We start from the raw sequence: 18,240 nt of genomic DNA on the forward strand, positions 1-18,240 counted from the left end.
CTATTAAGAGTATTTGGTGCTGGGAATTTGTCATTTCGAACTCCACAGCACCATAATGGCTCCACTGAAGACTGAGAAGTTTGGTATCAAACTTCTCAGCACATTAAACCCACACTAATGCCACTGTGGGATTTAAGGTAAAATGTGACAGAGGGTATCTTAGAGATGCCCCCAGCCAACCAGGGACAGGCTCTTGCCCTCCTCCCACTGGAGAGTGGCAGAATAGGGGGTGTACCCACCCCAGGGAAGGGACCCATGGGTCCCTGCCCTCTTCCTACCTGTAACGCCCCTAAATTTAGTATTTAGGAGCACCCTGAACCTTCCTTCCTTAGATCCAGCAACCGCAGAAAAGAAGGACGAGAAGCCGTGCAGAGCTAACCAGAGGACGACGCCCCCTGACCTGGCCCCAGCCCTACAGGCCTGTCTCCCCTCGAACCTTGTCCTGCGAAATCCCGGCGTGTCCAGCGGCCAGCAACCTCAAAAACCCTGGAGGACCTGCCTGCATTCACTTTCCAAGCTTTTTCTCCCGTGAACACAGGACGTGTTTAAACTGCCGCTTCTGGTGCCAGCCAGGAACCGCGAATCCAGCACTCTGCACCCCCCGAGCCCGGCCCGTGTTTGAGTGAATAAACACCACGAGGAGGTCCCCCCGGTGATCCCTGACCTGCCTCAAGCCTCCAGATGACGCCTGCAGCCTCAATCCAGAGGACCCCCCCCTCCCTACCGCGACCAGAGCGGATGAGAAAATCTGAAGTCCAAAGGCACCCCTGCACCTGATGCCCCACGGCCTTGTGTGCCCAACCCAGTGGTGCCTAACCATCCCTCTACATCCCACTTACCCTCGAAGTGGTGGTCACTTCTGGAAGATCCTCATCCCCGAGCCTGCAGTGTTTCTTTGTCCCAGAGAATCCCCATTGAAATCAACAGGGCAACTGACCTCAAAACAGCACCCAGCTGCCTAAGCGCCGCTGAGGGTGCCCCTTTGGTGCTAACTTGGTCCCCAACTTGCCCTGAGCTTAACCCTAGGAGCTTTGCTCCCACAACTCTGTGGCCTACTTGCCAGCCGCCACCAACCGGAACCCACCCCATCCTCCATAGGATAACATTGGGTGTCAACACTCTGCACCCGGCCGCCCGAGTGCTGCTGAGGGTGCAACAACAGTGCATCACTGACCCTGGGAGACCCCCAAGTCTAACCCCAGAACCCCTAACTCAAAAGACTGATTGCTTACCTTGAAACCGATAACTAATTTTTCCTCATAGGATAACATTGACAATTTTTCTCCCAAAAAGTTTCTAAGTGTGGACTTTTGGAAACTGCAAATATTCCTTAAAAATCAGCCGATTAACCAAAACGCATTCTCTCAACTGTTTTCCGGAAATGTCCCAGTGCTGAATCCAGGATCCAGCACTGTGTAAGAAAAAATAACGATAACCTAAAAGTGTCAACTTTTGAAATGCAATAATATTCTTTAAAAATCGTACCTTTAACCAAAACTCATTTACTCACCTGTTTTCAGGAAATGTCCCGGGGCTGAATCTAGGATCCAGTCCTGTGTTAACAAAAGTAATCTGAAACGTTATTAACTGCATTTTTCTTAAAAAGCCCATTCAATTGAATGTACTATACCTGCAATGTGTTGCAAACTGCTTTCTTAAAACTGTAACCAAAACCAGTACAAGTTAATCTGCTATTTTGAACTGTGTTCATAGAAGCAATTTACTACGGTAGAGTATTTTTATGCTTACCTGCACCAGGCTTGCTTGGTTCTAGAAATAAAACCGTATATTTTTTTATACAAAACAATTGGCCTAGAGTTCAGTTCTTGAGTGTGTAAGACCATTTGCTGACTGTGTACATCAAATGCTTTACACTGTCCTCTGATACTGCCTTACTGCTCGACCAAGCTACCACTTTAGAGAGTAAGGCTCTATCTAACTTTAGCCTCTGCCAAACCTCTGGAGACCCTTGGACTCTATACATACTGTACCTCCCTTTGGTGCAGTATATATAGAGCCAGTTTCTTACATTGGTGGATCAGCGGTGGGATACAAACATACATTTGTTGGACTACTTGGTTACCATCTGATCACACGACAGAACTCTTATATTGCCTTTAGAATTCAGATTTGTTTAAATTAGCATTTTTTTTACCAAACTACTAAATGTCACTATTGTCCAGGGTAGAGGGGTTAGAACTTCTAGTTAGAATGTCTCAAAAGAACCCAGCTATTAGTGAAGATAACCATGATAACATATAGGACATCGTTCTGGAGCTCGATCTCACCCCTTACCTCCACCTGTCTTTTCCGGAGTTAAGGTCTTTATGTAGAATTAAAAACATAGCCATGGGCCAGCATCCAACCAAACAAAGGCTCCAGGAGCCTGTTGGCTGAGTATGCTAAGGCCCAGCCTTCTGAGAATGGTTATGACCAACCAGAAGGAGGTAGGAGGATGGAGATAGGCCCAACCTCCACCACTTCCTATGGAAGACAGGGTCCCTGCACCCATGACTCCAATAATTAACCCTTGGGGACCTGGAGGCCACACAGGTGGCTTAGACCCCACTGAGGACATTGGGGGCAGCCCCACTGAGGAGGACAGTTTTGTAGCAAGGCTGGCCAAAAGATTAGAACTAGAGTCCAGACACCTGGCTCTGGAAAAGGAAAGAGATTGGTTTAGCACCCATCAATGGTGGCAGCAATATAAATAATAAGGATCAAGAGCAATATTATGATCCTAAAATCCCCAAAGGGAGTGTCCCTAAATTTGAGGAGGGTGATGATATCACCAAATGGGTCACAGCCTTTGAGAGGGCTTGTGACACGAAAAAGGTGAAGAAACCTCTCTGGGGGTCACTCTTGTGGGAACTGTTCTCTGGTAACTGCAGAGACAGGCTTCTGACCCTCTCTGGGCCAGATGTAGGGTCCTATGATCTCATGAAGAAAACTCTGATTGAGGGATTTAGACTCACCACTGAAGGGTACAGAATTAGATTCAGGGGGGCTCACAAAACCCAGAACCAGTCCTGGATTGATTTTGTAGACTACTCCGTAAATACCCTGGATTGTTGGTAAACTGGACACAATGTGCATTACTTTACTGGACTTTACAATTTATTTATGAAGGAACATATACTAAGTAATTGCACAAATGAAAAGTTACATCAGCATTTGGTAGCCCTAGGTCTAATTTATCCCCAAGATTTGGGAAAGAAGGCAGACCACTGGGTCAAGACTAGGGTGACCAGGACAACCACTGGGGGTGACCAGAAGAAAGTGGTTGCAAAACCTCCCCAGGGGAAAGGTGGCGAGAATCCCCAAGATAAAAAGTCTGAGTCTTCTAAAGGGCCCCAAAAACCTGTTCAGGGGGTGGGTCCCAAACTACTCCCTATGTGCCTCAGCCCTATAGGGGGAAGAACTTTGATCCTTTAAAGGCCTACTGTACCAACTGTAAGAAGTTGGGACACTTAACTGTGGACAAGTCTCGCCCCCACAACAAGGCCCCTATGTCACCAAGTACAGCTACTCCTGGGGTAGCAAGTCTACAGATGGGATCAACAGTGTGCCCAGAGCAAATTAGGATGCACACTGGGGGAAGTTGAGTTTGCCACTGTAGCTGTGTGGCCCCCCAACTTAAAGAAATACTTACAGTACACTTTGATCAATAGAACTAGGATAGAAGCTCTGAGGCATACAGGTGCCAGTGAAAGACACACTGGTTTTCCCTGAGCAATATTTGATTGGGGGTACTTACCCAGTCACCAATGCTGACCGTTTTACCACTAATCATGCATGAGGTTGAATTAAAACCCCATGCAGCAATGCTGGATATCCCTGAATTGGTGTGTGTAAAAAAAAAAAAAGAGCACAGAGCAAAAGGCAGGGTGAAAAAGTAGAGTTGGAGCCTGAAAGTATGACCCAACCCACCAAGAGAAAATGTAAGAAGACTGGGGAACCAGCTTCTTTACAGCAAACAAATCAGGACTCCTCTCCTCAGGGAGAGGACTTGGACACCCCAGAGGGAACTGAGCCTATGGAGCTTGACCCTTACCAGGTTGAAATCTTAGGCCCAGGGGGACCCTCTAGGGAAGAGCTGTGCCAGGGTCAGCAAGACTGTCCCACTCTTGAAAGCCTGAGAAAGCCAGCTGTTTCAGAAGCAAGGGGAGATGCCAGTGGTACCCACAGAGCTTATTGGGAAGAGGGATTACTGAACACTGAGGCAAGAACCCCCAATTGTGGAACCACCAGGAGAGTGGTAGTACCACAGAGGTACAGGGGGTTTCTCCTAACTTTAGCTCATGACATCCCCTCAGTGGACATCTGGGCCAAACCAAAAACTTTGGAAAGGCTAGTTAGCCACTTTTACTGGCCTCAGATGCACCAAAAGGTGAAGGAGTTTGTCAGCTCCTGTGTTATCTGTCAGGTCAGTGGCAAGACAGGTGGCCACCCAAAAGCCCCCCTGGTACCACTGCCTGTGGTGGGGGTTACCTTTGAAAGGGTAGGTGTAGACATAGTGGGTCTACTTGATTCTCCGACAGCCTCAGGGAATAAATTAGTTCTAGTGGTAGTGGATCATGCTACTAGGTATCTTGAAGCAATTCCACTTAGGACTACTACAGCTCCTGCAGTAGCCAAGGCCCTCATTGGTGTCTTCACCAGGGTAGGGTTTCCTACGGAGGTGGTTTCAGACAGAGGTTCTAACTTCATGTCTGCTTACCTGAAACAAATGTGGAAGGAGTGTGGAGTGCAGTATACAAGTTTACTACACCATATCACCCACAAACCAATGGCCTTGTTGTGAGAATCAACAAGACATTGAGAGGTATGATCATGGGACTCCCTGAAAAGCGCAAAAGGAGATGGTATGTCCTGTTGCCATGCCTGCTTTTCGCTTTCAGAGAAGTGCCACAGAAGGGATGATGGACTTGTACCCTGACCATCTGGGTGTATATAACATGTTTGCCTTCCCTGAGGTTGTCTTAAGACAAATGTACCTTGTTCCTTTTATACTTTTTATGTCGCCTTTTACTGTCATCACTTCGCCACCTCGTAATCGCCACTTCCCCCACTCCAAGATGGCTGCCCTACCCTTTGCCCTCTTCTATTTTTATGTCCCTGCTAGCCATATCCCATACTCGTATACCCTCTTCCATTTCAATGGCTCTGCTCGACCAATCGGTAGCAGTCTACTTATTGGCCAATCCCTTCCTCCAACATGCCACCGCATCTAGAGGAAGCAGTACACACCGACTATACCGGTAAGCCAGAACTCCTGTCATTCTATGCAATACTGTGTATGGAAGACGCTCCACTAGTACAGAGCTTATTATTTCCAACTTCCTTTTTTAGGTTCCTTCCTATAACCCGTACGCGATCATAAGCAGCTAATTGCTCACGATTCCTAGCAACTACTCCACGCTTCTGGAATATGTTAACTTAATTTCCCCGCTTCTATTCCAGGACTGGCCTTTCATTCAACCTCCCTCCATCTTGTACCCACGAGCCTGCCAGGGTCTCATTCCCTAGGTAAGCCCCGGGACCTTAGGAATCACCGCGCCGCCCCACTTATTTTCTTCGTCACAATCCTCAATTAACCTCGCATACGGATGCCGTGCTGTAACTTCTCGGTATGATACTTTTACCAACTGAATCACCGCGCCGCCCCAATTTTTAACTTCTTGGTATGATACTTTCACTAACTGAATCACCGCGCCGCTTAATTTTTAACTTTCACTCGTACTTCGCGCCCTTAATTGTCTTCCTCGCTAGGATACTTTCACCAACCCGGCACGTACCGCGTCTATTTTCTCATGACCATAGTATTCACGTTCACTTTTAGTACGTCATCCTCTCCGACCAGAAAGCCCGTTTTCACGCCGGATGCTCACCACCCTAGCCACAATTAACTACCTCGATCGTCTACTCACTACTCTGTATCCTTCTGAACAGCTTGCCTCTACCGAGAACACTTTGGCCCTTACCACCCATGATACCACGGCCCCCTTTAGTATTCGCCGTCAATGCAGCTCGCGCCATCACCCATTATGACACATCCCTTAGACCCTTGCATGGTGTTCCACTTGCCTAGCCGTAATACGACAATGCGCCAGATCTTGAATTGCAAGTCACTCCGGACACCGACCAACACGGACACCACAGCTTTCCTTGCACCACAAGATTGTTATAATTTTTCCGATCGGTGTGCTTTTGTAAAGTTAAATGCTCTGTTTCCCTTCTTACTTCCTTCTCCTAGGCAATAGAGGCTTATATTACTTAGGCATTTTCAAATGTCCTGATGATGATCCCCATGATCTAATAGGGGGATCGAAACGCCGTCGACCTTCATGTGCACCATATACAGAACGTATACCAATTGCAATGTTTTTGTAAAGGTGCCGATTGGACAGAAAATTCAATTGACACTACAGAAAATCTACAGCTTTTGCCTAAGAAGCCCGGTTCTTTTCTCCAGTTCCGCACAGTACTAATCTGTATGTGTTAGGGTACAGGCTTGTGCCCCACTACGTTGATTTGTCGAAGGAATTATTTTTATTTTCATTAAGTAAAAAATTGCGACCTCTGTCCGGCTGGACATGTCTAAAGTAATATAGAATCGATTGTGTCTATATTTATTGTCTCTTGAATTTCAATTGCATAGGACCACTGTTGTTGTTTATAACAGAAGGGAGTAGAGTTCCCCCCTTTGAACTTTTGTTTGTTCATCCTGTGAGGGGGCCACTCTGTCTTGGGAAAGAGGGTTGGAAGAGGCCTCTCCAAGAACTCAAGCAAAACATTGTGGACTATGTGCTTGGCCTAAGGTCCAGAATGGCTGAGTACATGGAAAAGGCATCCAAGAATCTTGAGGCCAGCCAGGAGCTTCAGAAGCACTGGTATGACCAAAAGGCTGCACTGGTTGAGTTTCAACCTGGGCAACAGGTGTGGATTTTGGAGCCAGTGGCACCAAGGGCACTCCAAGATAGATGGAGTGGCCCTTACCCTATCCTAGAGAAAAAGAGTGAGGTCACTTACTTATTTGACCTGGGCACAAGCAGGACACCCAAAAGGGTTATCCATGTGAACCGCCTTAAGCTCTACAATGACAGGGCTGACATCACCATGCTGATGGTGACTGATGAGGAACGTGAAGCAAAATGTGAGCTCTCTCCCTGATCTCCTCTCCTACAGCCCAAAAGATGGGTCAATGGATGGAGTTGTCTTTTCAGACACATTCTCAGCTCACCCTATCCCAAGAGTAGATGAGTTGATAGACAAATTGGGGGCAGCCACATTTCTAGGTACCTTTGACTTAACTGCAGGGTACTGTCAGATTGGCATGGCCCCAGGAGCAAAAGAGAAAACAGCATTCTCCACACCTGATGGGCACTATCAGTTCACTGTTATGCCCTTTGGTTTAAAGAACGCCCCTGCCACCTTCCAGAGGTTGGTGAATCAAGTCATTGCTGGGTTGGAGTCCGTTAGTGCAGCTGATATTGCTGTCTTTAGTTCCACATGGCAGGATCACCTGATCCACCTTGGGAATGTTTTAAAAACCCTGTATACTGCAGGCCTAACTATCAAGGCATCCAAATGCCAGATAGGGCAGGGCACTGTGGTGTACTTGGGCCACCTTGTTGGTGGAGGCCAGGTACAGACCAAGATCCAGGCCATCCTGGTCTGGGCAGCTACAACAACCCAGACCCAAGTCAGGGCATTCCTTGGCTTGGCTGGGTACTACAGGAGGTTTGTGAAGGGATATGGGTCCATTGTGGCTCGTCACAGAACTCACTGCCAAGAAAATGCCCAAGAAGGTTAACTGGACAGTTAGTTGCCAAAAGGTTTTTGATACCCTGAAAGAAGGTATGTGCTCAGCACCAATTCTAAAAGCTCCAGATTATGTCAAGCAGTTCATAGTGCAGACTGATGCATCTGAGCTAGTAATAGGAGCGGTCCTATCCCAGACCAATAATGAAGGCCAAGACCAACCTGTTACTTTTATAAGCAGAAGGCTTCTCCCCAGGGAGCAGCCTTGGAGTGCCATTGAGAGGGAGGCCTTTGCTATGGTCTGGTCCCTGAAGAAGTTGAGGCCATACTTGTTTGGTACTCACCTCCTGGTTCAAACTGACCACAGACCTCTCAGGTGGCTAATGCAAATGAATGGAAAACATCCTAAACTGTTGAGATGGTCCATCTCCCTACAAGGAATGGACTTTTAGTGGAACACAGACCTGGGACTGCCCATGCAGATGTACTTTCCAGGTTCTTCCACTTAGACAATGAAGACTCTCTAGGGCAAGGTTAGTCTCATCATCTTTCGTTTGGGATGGGGGGGGGAGGGTTGTGTGAGAAAGTGCCCTCTTTCTTGCATGGTATGCCCCCACTTTTTGCTGAATTGCTGATGTGCTTTGACTGCCAATCAGGTACCCAGGGCCTGTGTTCCTTCCCTAACCTGCATTGAAGCCTAAACCCAATTGGCATCTCTGGCCACATGTCAGCCCCTAGTAAATGGTACCCAGGGCCCTGTGACCAGAGAAGGCCCCTAAGGGCTGCAGCACTTATTGTGCCACCCCTAGAGGGGGACACACACACACTCACTCACTCACACACTCTCTTTCTCTCCGCCCGAGTGTCGCTGAGGGTGCAACAGTGCATCACTGACCGTGGGAGACCCCTGAGTCTAACCCCAGAATCCCAACTGTTTGCAGATTGAACTCAGCTAGTTATTTCTGGGTATCACATACACCGGGCGAGCAAACGTTACATGGGCTAGGTATTCCTTGGGGGTTTTACAGCCAGGACAACACTGTGTTGGCACTAAATCGCTATTCCATTTGCCTGCAAAGGCAAGGTGCCGAACATGAACTGAATATATAGTTTCCTGTCCTTTGGTGTTTCTATGAAGTCTAGGTAACCCGCCAAAGACCCGTCTAATTTATGGGCCATAAAATCTAGAGTGAGCTTACCTCGGGATCCACTACCAAGCTCACCTTGCCCTACCCACTCCCACTAGAGTTCTTTTACTTGATTTTTCCAGGAAGCAAAGGGGGTCATTTTCTTCCTTGATATCCCCTAGCTCAATGACCGATGGCAGGCAGTTTGCATTTCCTAGCCAGTTAACATTGTTAAATCTATCCATACGACTTACATCCTCTAGGGCATAAGGAGATAGTTCGGGTGTCGACCTAATCCTCAGCCAGAGCAGCAGGGAATGCAACTTGGCTTTTTCAGCAATAGAGTGCGTTCCCATGTCCAGCATAAGGGGGTGAAGTGGAGTGCTCTGGGGCTACATCCCTAGGCTCCTAAGGAATTTGTCTGAGCTAGTGAGCTCCTCCATTCGCTCAAATCCCCACAGTTCTGACCAAAACATCGTGGAGCTCACTACTTTGAGGTTGTAGACTTGCAGAGCAGCCGCAACCAGCTTGATAAATGAGGATTGGTGCTTTTTCCCCAGGGCCCCAACTAACTGCTTATTTTTCAGTCATTTCAGCTATGTGGGGTTTCCACAACAAGTTATCAGACCGTTCCAGCCCTAAATATTCAGAGGCACTGACTCTCTTGAGCTGCATTTCGCCAAGGGAGGGACGACACTTGTAAGACTTGTGGGTATTTAGTGTCATGAATTTGGTCTTGGTTATATTTATTACTAGGCCTCTTGTATCACAGAAATCTTTAAAACGATCAAGAAGCTGCTGTAGCCCCCCGGTGTTTTGGACACCAGCAGTGTTTCATCCACAAAAAGGAGGGTCACTACTTTTTCCCCCTCCCCTAGCAAAGAAGCATCTGCCGGTTCCACTGTTAAAAATTGCACAACATTGTGTATAAAAAGGGAGAAAAGTGTTGGTGCCAATACACAGCCTTTGCACACTCCCCTACTGACAGAAATTGGATTGGCAAGTTCCCCATGGGTGCCCCATCGAACCCTAGCGAAATTATCTTCATGGAGGCGGATCACCAATTTTAAAATTTCTTTGGGCAGCCCCATATCAATGAGTGTTTGCCACAATTTCTGTCTACTGACTAGGACGCCTTTAAGTCTATAAAGGCAACGTATAAACTGCCCTTTCCAATGGTAACTGTTTTCCAGCATAGTAAAAGTAGGCGGAACACCTGGTGGACAGTCTCGGGTTTCTCTCTCAAACTTGCATGATACGGAGTGAACTTCATTTTCCTTCTCCCATGCCTGTATCTTATGCAAAAGCGCCCGGCTGAAAACTTTCTGGATTAATTTATTAAACTGATTGGCCTGTAATTACACGGCTGATCCTTGTCACCTTTCTTAAATAGTGGCACAACTTCCGCCACCCTCTACGATCCCGGATTTGAAGTGCCGGTCTGCTATGGCATTAAATAGCATAAACCTATAAACCTATAATGCGACTAACGGTGGGTGTCGCAAAGGAAGAGATTACTAGGTATACCATCTGGTCCCGGGGCTTTCGATTGAACTATTGTGCTAATCGATGTCACAATATCCTCCAGAGTGAAAAGTGCACCATTAGTTTGATGGGAGGCTCTATGTTGACCATTTGAAGAGAAAGATATTCCTTGATCTGCATATAGGACTGAACAGTGGGCATGCCGATTGGAGGCAGAGATGTAGTTATCAAGCTGAGAGGCTCCTGACTGGTCGCCCCACACCACCAGCGATCAGAACTTTTTAGTGTCCCTATCATGGCCATCATCCATTAGAGCCTGCCACTTAGATTCATGCCACTCTGTTTTTGCTTTCAGGATTTCAAACTTCTATGTTTTCCTGGTGTTTCTGGTTCCCTCGTAGTCTTTAGATTTAATTTCTTTGATTAGTTGAGTCCTTGAATTCCTACATCCCTTGTTTTTTTTTTTTTTTTTTAAACCTTTATTGTACAGAGAAGGCTCACAAATACGGGCCTACAACCCAGCGGGCCGGCCACCACAAAGAAGAAACAGAGTCAACAGCACCGAAACGCATACAGAATATCACAACAAAGCATACAGAAAATAAGGGCTAAAAGCCATATAGCAACCAGCAGGGGCAGGATACGTGAAGGTTGATTTTCTAATATAGAAACGGGAATGACAGAATAATAACAGGTAGGAAGTCTCGGAGGGCCGGGGTGGGCCGCGAACAAGCCGCGTTGGAAGATACAGGACAAACACAGATCGATAAAGGCAGAATAGGAGTCCCGCCAGAAAAACAGTGGCAACCACCGTGCAGCGCCCACCCACCACAACAAGAACATATCATATCAAACAGAATCGCAAAAAAGCTTATCAAATAAAGCCCTCCGTCACACAACCCAAAGAATAAGGAAAAAAAAAACCCACGAGAGGGGGGAGGAAGGAAAGAAAAAGAAGAAGGGGACAAAAAGGGGAAAGGAAGAACGCCGCCTCAAGCACGCGCCCCATGGCAAACGAGATCGGGACCCACAAATCGGTATACAGAACCAGTAGTAACCGGAGCAAAATTACGTAGTGAGCCCAAGTCACAGTGAGACCAAACGGTTAGTGCAACAAAAATAACCCACCCAGGGGGACATATGCTGAGACCGCGCCCCGAAAAAGAGGACACACAAGAGCCATAGAACCAAAGAATAAGAAAATAAGGGGAGAAAAACCCCAAAGAAATGACAGACCCCCCCCCCACCCCACAAGCCCACCCTGCACCCCTGCAGAAGGCTATGGCCTACCCCCCAGCAGCGTGCCTGTCGCCCTAATCAGAACCCGAAATATAGAAGAACTAGAGCAAGATTGAACCATAAAGACAAAAAAAGAGGGAAAAGGAGGAACAAGGGAGGAAAGAACACGGGAGAGGGCCATAAAACAGAATCATATGCTCCCACCCTCCCGTCCGAAACAACAGTGCCCACGGGAAGACAAAGATTCTAAGGACACATTACAGGAATACGACAAGAATCCGACAAGGTCATACCGTTACCAGCCGCTCATCCAACCATTACAAAACACCAGTCCAGAAAGGCAAGATCATCTCATCCCTGTCCTTGTTTTTCCAAATCTGTGGCAGTCCGCCTCACGAAGAACCAGACCATGAGGAGCAGGAGGCAGAGAACAGGGAGGTCAAACTTCAATCCGCAGAAGATGTTTCGCGTACCACTTGGATGATCTGGAACAGTCAGAAACCATTGTACAACAATGCAGGCACAGTTCCGAAGGCGATTTGAGGAAAGCTGACCCGGCGGAGTCAGCACAGGATCTGGAGATGAAGCACAGGAAGAACCATCGCGTCCGGTCCGGACAGGACCCGGCCTACCGACCCACAGCCCAGGAGAGGACACATCACGATGGAGGGCAGCGGAACTCCGCATATCCGCAGAAACGGCAGCCACCGGGTCCATAATTTCCAGGATAGTTCCAGCCGCACCCAGTAGCGACGTAGCCGCACACGCCAGGGGGGGCTCAAACGGCCCAGTGAAACAAGCCTCCTCCAGGTTATCAGCGGGTGCGGCCACCGGAGCACCCCAGGAGCGCAGGGCGGCGAGGACGTCGGCAAGTGTAGGAACACCTTTACAGTATCCGGCTTCTGTGCCACATCGTGGACCACCGCCGCCCATCTCGGTCCGGCTGAGATATACAGTGTCGGCCGCCATTTTGGAAGCCCGGCGGGGTCGCAGCGATCCTCGACCCCGGCCCGGGCCGCAGCAGGACAAACAGAAGTCAGCCAACCATCAGCAGTGGCACTTCCAGAGCAAGAAGGGGGGCCACCAGAAGAAGGAGAATCGCAGGCCCCCCAATGCCACCGACCCCGCTCTCCGAGTCCGGGCGGAGGCACTCAAAATGGCCGGACCGGAGAACAAAGGGGGGGGACAAGCCACATCTACGGTCAGCCCCGTCAACGGAAGGCAGCGCCTCCACCCCAGGCCGCGGGACCGTCTGATCAGGCCAGAAAGCCGCAACCGGCCTATCTGCACAACCGCCTCGTCGGCCGAGCCCTCTGCGCCATCAAAGGCCGGCCATAGTGTAGCGCCCCGTCCGGGCGCCGCCGAGGAGACTCAGGCCAGTCCGCTCCAACGGCCCCGAAGCGAGCGACGGCACAGCTCCGGAACCACGGCACCCAGAGACAACCGGAACAGACGGTAAGTGCCTAGAGATCGCCGCAGATCCACAGCGTAGCAGAAAGTGTCCTCCCGGGGCAGGATAAAGGCAGGATTTATGTTTCGAACAGGAAGGTAGACGGAGCCGAGCTAAAGCGCGGCCATCTCGGACGCGAGCTTGGCTCCTCCCATTCCTACATCCCTTGTTGTGCTATGTTTGTGCATCCATGTTGGTAGACCTTAAGTTGTTTGTATGTACAGGCGACGTAAAATAGGAGCCCATGTGCTCAAAGAAACGACAGTGAGCATTTGTTACTTCCATCTTCCCCCAGGGACTCTTGTAGTGCTGCAAGTTCTGCCGTACAGGCTTACAGATCCCCATGCATGTTCTGTAACTTATCTGTACCGGCAGGTAGTTTATGCCACTTTAGGCGACGTATATAATTTTTGGGCCGTACCTCTTTTGTTATTCGCCACTGGGTCTACAGAAATGCAGATGGTTCTCCCCAAACTGACACCACGGTTAAACAGAGAGGATTATCAACTGTTTCACCTACAGCCATGTCTATAACATTATACCAGAGTCTCGGGTCCAACAGGATATAATCAATCCGACTCGGGCCATATGATCTATTATAGGAGTTTGTACCCAATCTTTCGGATTTAGTCCTGCCATATGATGCCCTCAATCCAAACTCTATGATCATGGTTTTAACTTGGAGCACTATTTGGGACCACCTCTTGACCAGCTTCAGTTCCAGGGGGGTGACCGCCCACTGATTACACACCTCTTGTACTTCTACCGCCTCCTCCCTGTCTAGTGGTTTGAAGGTTACATTAAAGTCACCCACCCGCGACTATCAGGAATGGGATTGGATTCCTCTTGTCCAAGAGCTCCTCCAATTTTGATATAGTTGCTGAGGGTCTACCCTCACTAGTTCCTCTTACGTAGACATTGTAAATGTCTATGGTGTTGCCTGAGGTGTTCTTAAGGTAAATTCCCATGACATCTGGACTATCCGGGGGTATTTGCGATTTAACTCAGCAAAGGGCTAACTTTACCCATATCAATAGACCTCCCACAGGTCGTCCCATTATACTTTGGATTGCCGGAACGCAGTAGCTGGGATACCCAACCTGATGTACTGGTGCTGTGCTCCAAGTCTCTTGGAGCAAACGGATGTCAAACCCCTCAATAAACCAATTCCAATGTGGGAGGGATAGTTTACTCTTAACCCCAGCCACATTCCATGAGACTATTGCGAGCATTTGGTATTAATTCAATGTGAGCACGCACACTACGGCTTCGGATTATGTGGTTCTCTATAGTAACACTTTCTATTACCCTGGTTCTGCCTGATTTGTCAACTATTACGTCTCACTCATGCTAGCTTACTCCTATTACCAGAAGAGGGGCTCCCTACTCCTTCCATTGTGTCATTACTTAGTGAGGCCCGAACATCCACACATACATAGAGAGGTGATTTTGTGATGATTTTAGAATGGAGTCCAACTGCCGAGTGGCATTACTCCGCAAGTCAGTTGTTATCCCCCAAGAATGACTCCGGAGCTATGCCTTTCAACTGACTGCGCGCCACTGAATCGATGTCTCCTATTGCTAGACTGTGTTCAAATTGTATAGCAGATGATGCAGGAGGACAGATTCTAAACTCTAGAGCTATCAGGTTCTCGGTCAACCTTTCATGGGTCATTATTAGTTCTATACAATCAGTAGAAGAATTAGAAACCTCACATCACCTTGCCCTGACAATATCTTCTCTAATTTGGGATCTACACCCACTCACATAACGAATCCAGTGGATCGCCTTGTTCCTCAGGGAATCATCCTAACCTTTCTGAGCAAAATGCTTTGGCACATTAGTTCTATAAACTTTACAGCGTTTTTAGGCTCTCAAATACTTATTTAATGGCTGAAGCTTCAACACATTTCTATTTGGAAGTTCGAGAGGCTAATTGCCCCTAGGCCTATTGTGTTGGGTTCCTTCCACACCCTCACCCAAACAGACTGTTTTGTTGGGATTGGATGTACAGTCCTTAACTGTGGCCCTGGTTCCTGGAGCCCTTTTCTCATGTGCAGGAACTAAACTTGCAGGAATGACCGGGACTTCCTTCAGGGCACCAGGCAGTTGGATATTCCATTTTCCAGTAGTTGGAGTATGAGCCAAGATAGGCAAACAAACGACCCCTGCCTCTGGCTCTTTTGATTCTGGGGACAGCAAGGAAAGATAAATTGATCTCAATTCTCTTTTGGCACTGTAGGGATTGATGAGGTGGCGGAGGATATGTGGACCAGACTTATATTTTGCACGATGTGCAATACAAAGTGCCTTAAACTTTTAATTATCGGCAACCAATGAAGTGTGATGAGAGCCTGGAGAGTCAACAAAAATTTAAGTATGCCCAGCAGAGTACGGGCCGCAGCATTCTGGATTACTTGCAATGTCTTGATAACCGATAGTGGGCTGCCTAAATAAAGAGAGTTGCCATAGTCTACGCAAATAGAATAAGACCGTGGACTACTGTTCTACATCCTTCCATGGGAAGCCATTTAAGGGTCTTCCTCAGCGCTCTGAGCAGACCGAAACACATAGTCGCAACTTTCTGTGCCTGGGAGGTCAAGGCAACCTGTTTGTCCAGAGTGACACTTAAACTGTTCACGTCTAGTTTAGGAAGAGTGTGATCGCCCAAGGACGGGGGCCAGTAGAGTTGATCTCACAGAGATGGACTATTTCTGAATACCATAACCACTGTTTTGTCTCCGTATAAATTAAGGCAACTGCTCGCCATTCAGTTAGTGACCTGCTCTAGGCAGAGATTGAGTTTTTCAGATATAAGGCCAATTTTAGGTGGCAAGGAGATAATAATCTGAGCATCAGTTGTGTAAGACACCATAGTAAAGCTTAAAGAGCAGCTGATATCAGATAGCGGGCGGAAGTAACAATTAAAAAGCGTAGGGCTCAAACAAGAGCCCCGCAGCACTCCACACTTTAGCCGATGGTTTGCTGAAAGAAAGGGCCCTTTGCTAACCTAAAAGCTTCTATTGGTAAGGAAGGATGACCGTCATTTCAGAGAGCTCCCTGTAATGCCTGCTTTTTACAGTCTGCACCGTAGGATTGAATGGGATACTGTGTCAAACACTGCACTTAAGTCAAGAAGAATAAGCACTGCTAATCTGCCCCGGTTCAGGACCTTCTTATGGTCCTCTGTTGCCATCAAATGTGCTGTTTCTGTATTGCAACTAGATCGAAAACCCATTTGCATGAGGTGTAATATGCTATTAGATTCCAGAAAATCAGTGAGTTGGGCATTTATCAGCTTTTCTAGAGTTTTACTGACACCTGGGAGTAACGAAATAGGTTTATAGCTTTCGATAAGCTCAGGGTCTAGCGAAGGTTTCTTGAGAAAGTGGCGGATGATGGCATGTTTCCTCCGGGACAAAGCAATTCTCCAGAGATGAGGTATATATGTCTGCCAAAACTGACAGAATAACATCTCCACCTTTTAAGAGGATATCTAAGGATGCAAGATCCATTTTGGAGCTGGTTTTGACCGTATTAGCTATAATCGAGATGTCGTTTTACTTAGTAGCAGAAAGAACGAACCTTAGATCTCTTTCCACTGGGTTTGATATTAACTCTGTCAATATGGTCTGTTGGCTTTGATAAAGTTAGTTACAACAATAGGAGAGAGAGGGAAGGTATGGGACACTCTCAGTCCCCCGGGTCAATCTTTGTCAAACAACAAAAGTGTCAAAAATTATACTAAGTGTGTAAGCACAAATACAGAGAAAAGATGAACCTTAATAATCCACTTTAAGAATTATTAGGAATTTATTAGGAAGCCCTCACTCACCACCCTGGTTGGTGACATGCTTCATCATCGGGTCCACCAGGCGAAGCCGAATGCCTCCCTGGTGTGCTACAACATCAGGATATTGCGGAGCTGGGGGTTTTTCGTGACAGTGGTGTGAAAAAAATTGTGAGTTGAAAATGTCAGAGTAGTGTACCATGCAAAAAGTTTTATTCAGTGGTCAACCTGACATGGTTAAAAATATGTGTTGGGAAATTTACCAAATAATGTTTTGGGTATTTCCACTCAAAGTGGGGTCGACATGTTTCTGCCCGTTATGTGTCATTTACTGGGCTTTCTTCAGGACCATGAGGAGTGTACCCCGGTGGTATGGGTGCGCTAAGGCCACCCTAACCAGAGGACGTGCAAAAAACAAACCAACAAGTTGTGGGACTTCCCTCAAATTGCTAGGAACCTGTATGGTCTGGGGAGAAAGAGACATACACACAGATAAAGAAGACAAACACTTAGTTAACAGGATCTGTCTCTCGAGTTTTCTGCAAGACCGATCTCTGAAGAGATGTGCTTAAGGCTAGTCAATACGCGTGGCCATAGTGTCATAGATAATACAGTTGTGCCGGAGGGCGCTTGTCTGGGCGTCAGACAGGCTCGTGGGCATGCACTATGACAAAGAAGGATAGCCTATTGTTCAAGCGGCTTATATAACAGCACTCGTGTACAGCGATCAATAGGCCAGAATGCACGGCCAGTGGCAATATAAAGGTACTGAAATATGTTAAATTAGACTAGCGGATTGTAAGTAAGGGATTCTCACTTGTTAAATAAAGGATCCACACCCCATAGGTCTCGGGTGGGGGGTGGAGGCGACAATGGCACACCCTGTATGAGGGAGATAGATCACAGATGCAGCGTCAGTAAAATAAAATGATACTAGCGATATCGCGGAATACTTAGCTTGGTATAGGTAGTAGGAAGGTACGCACGCAACGCCTGGCACCCGCTCAGCACCTGGGATCTCCTGCAACCGACCTCGTGGATGGGGCCCCGATCGCGGAGAAAGCTAATAAAGAATGCTGGTTCCCTGTTGACTGACGTGAGCCAATCAGAGACCGCGGTGAGACCGAGGCTTGAGACACAAGCTTCCTCGCTCAGCGTCATGTGCTCCAATCACCAGGCTGGGTGAAAGGGAGGCTTGAAACACAAGCTCGGTTGGGCTTGAGTATTGCAAAAGGGAAACTTTATTGGAAAACAAGGTCAGAAACACTCGTTTTTGGTTGAAAACGGTAGGAATATAAAAGAATATAAAAGAGAAGCGGACCAAAAGGCAGGGCATTTAAGACGGGACATTTACTTGATTAAGGACATTATTAAGGGGTGTGTA

This window comes from Lissotriton helveticus, chromosome 3_1 (genome assembly GCF_964261635.1).
Source record: "Lissotriton helveticus chromosome 3_1, aLisHel1.1, whole genome shotgun sequence".
Lineage (NCBI taxonomy): Eukaryota > Metazoa > Chordata > Amphibia > Caudata > Salamandridae > Lissotriton > Lissotriton helveticus.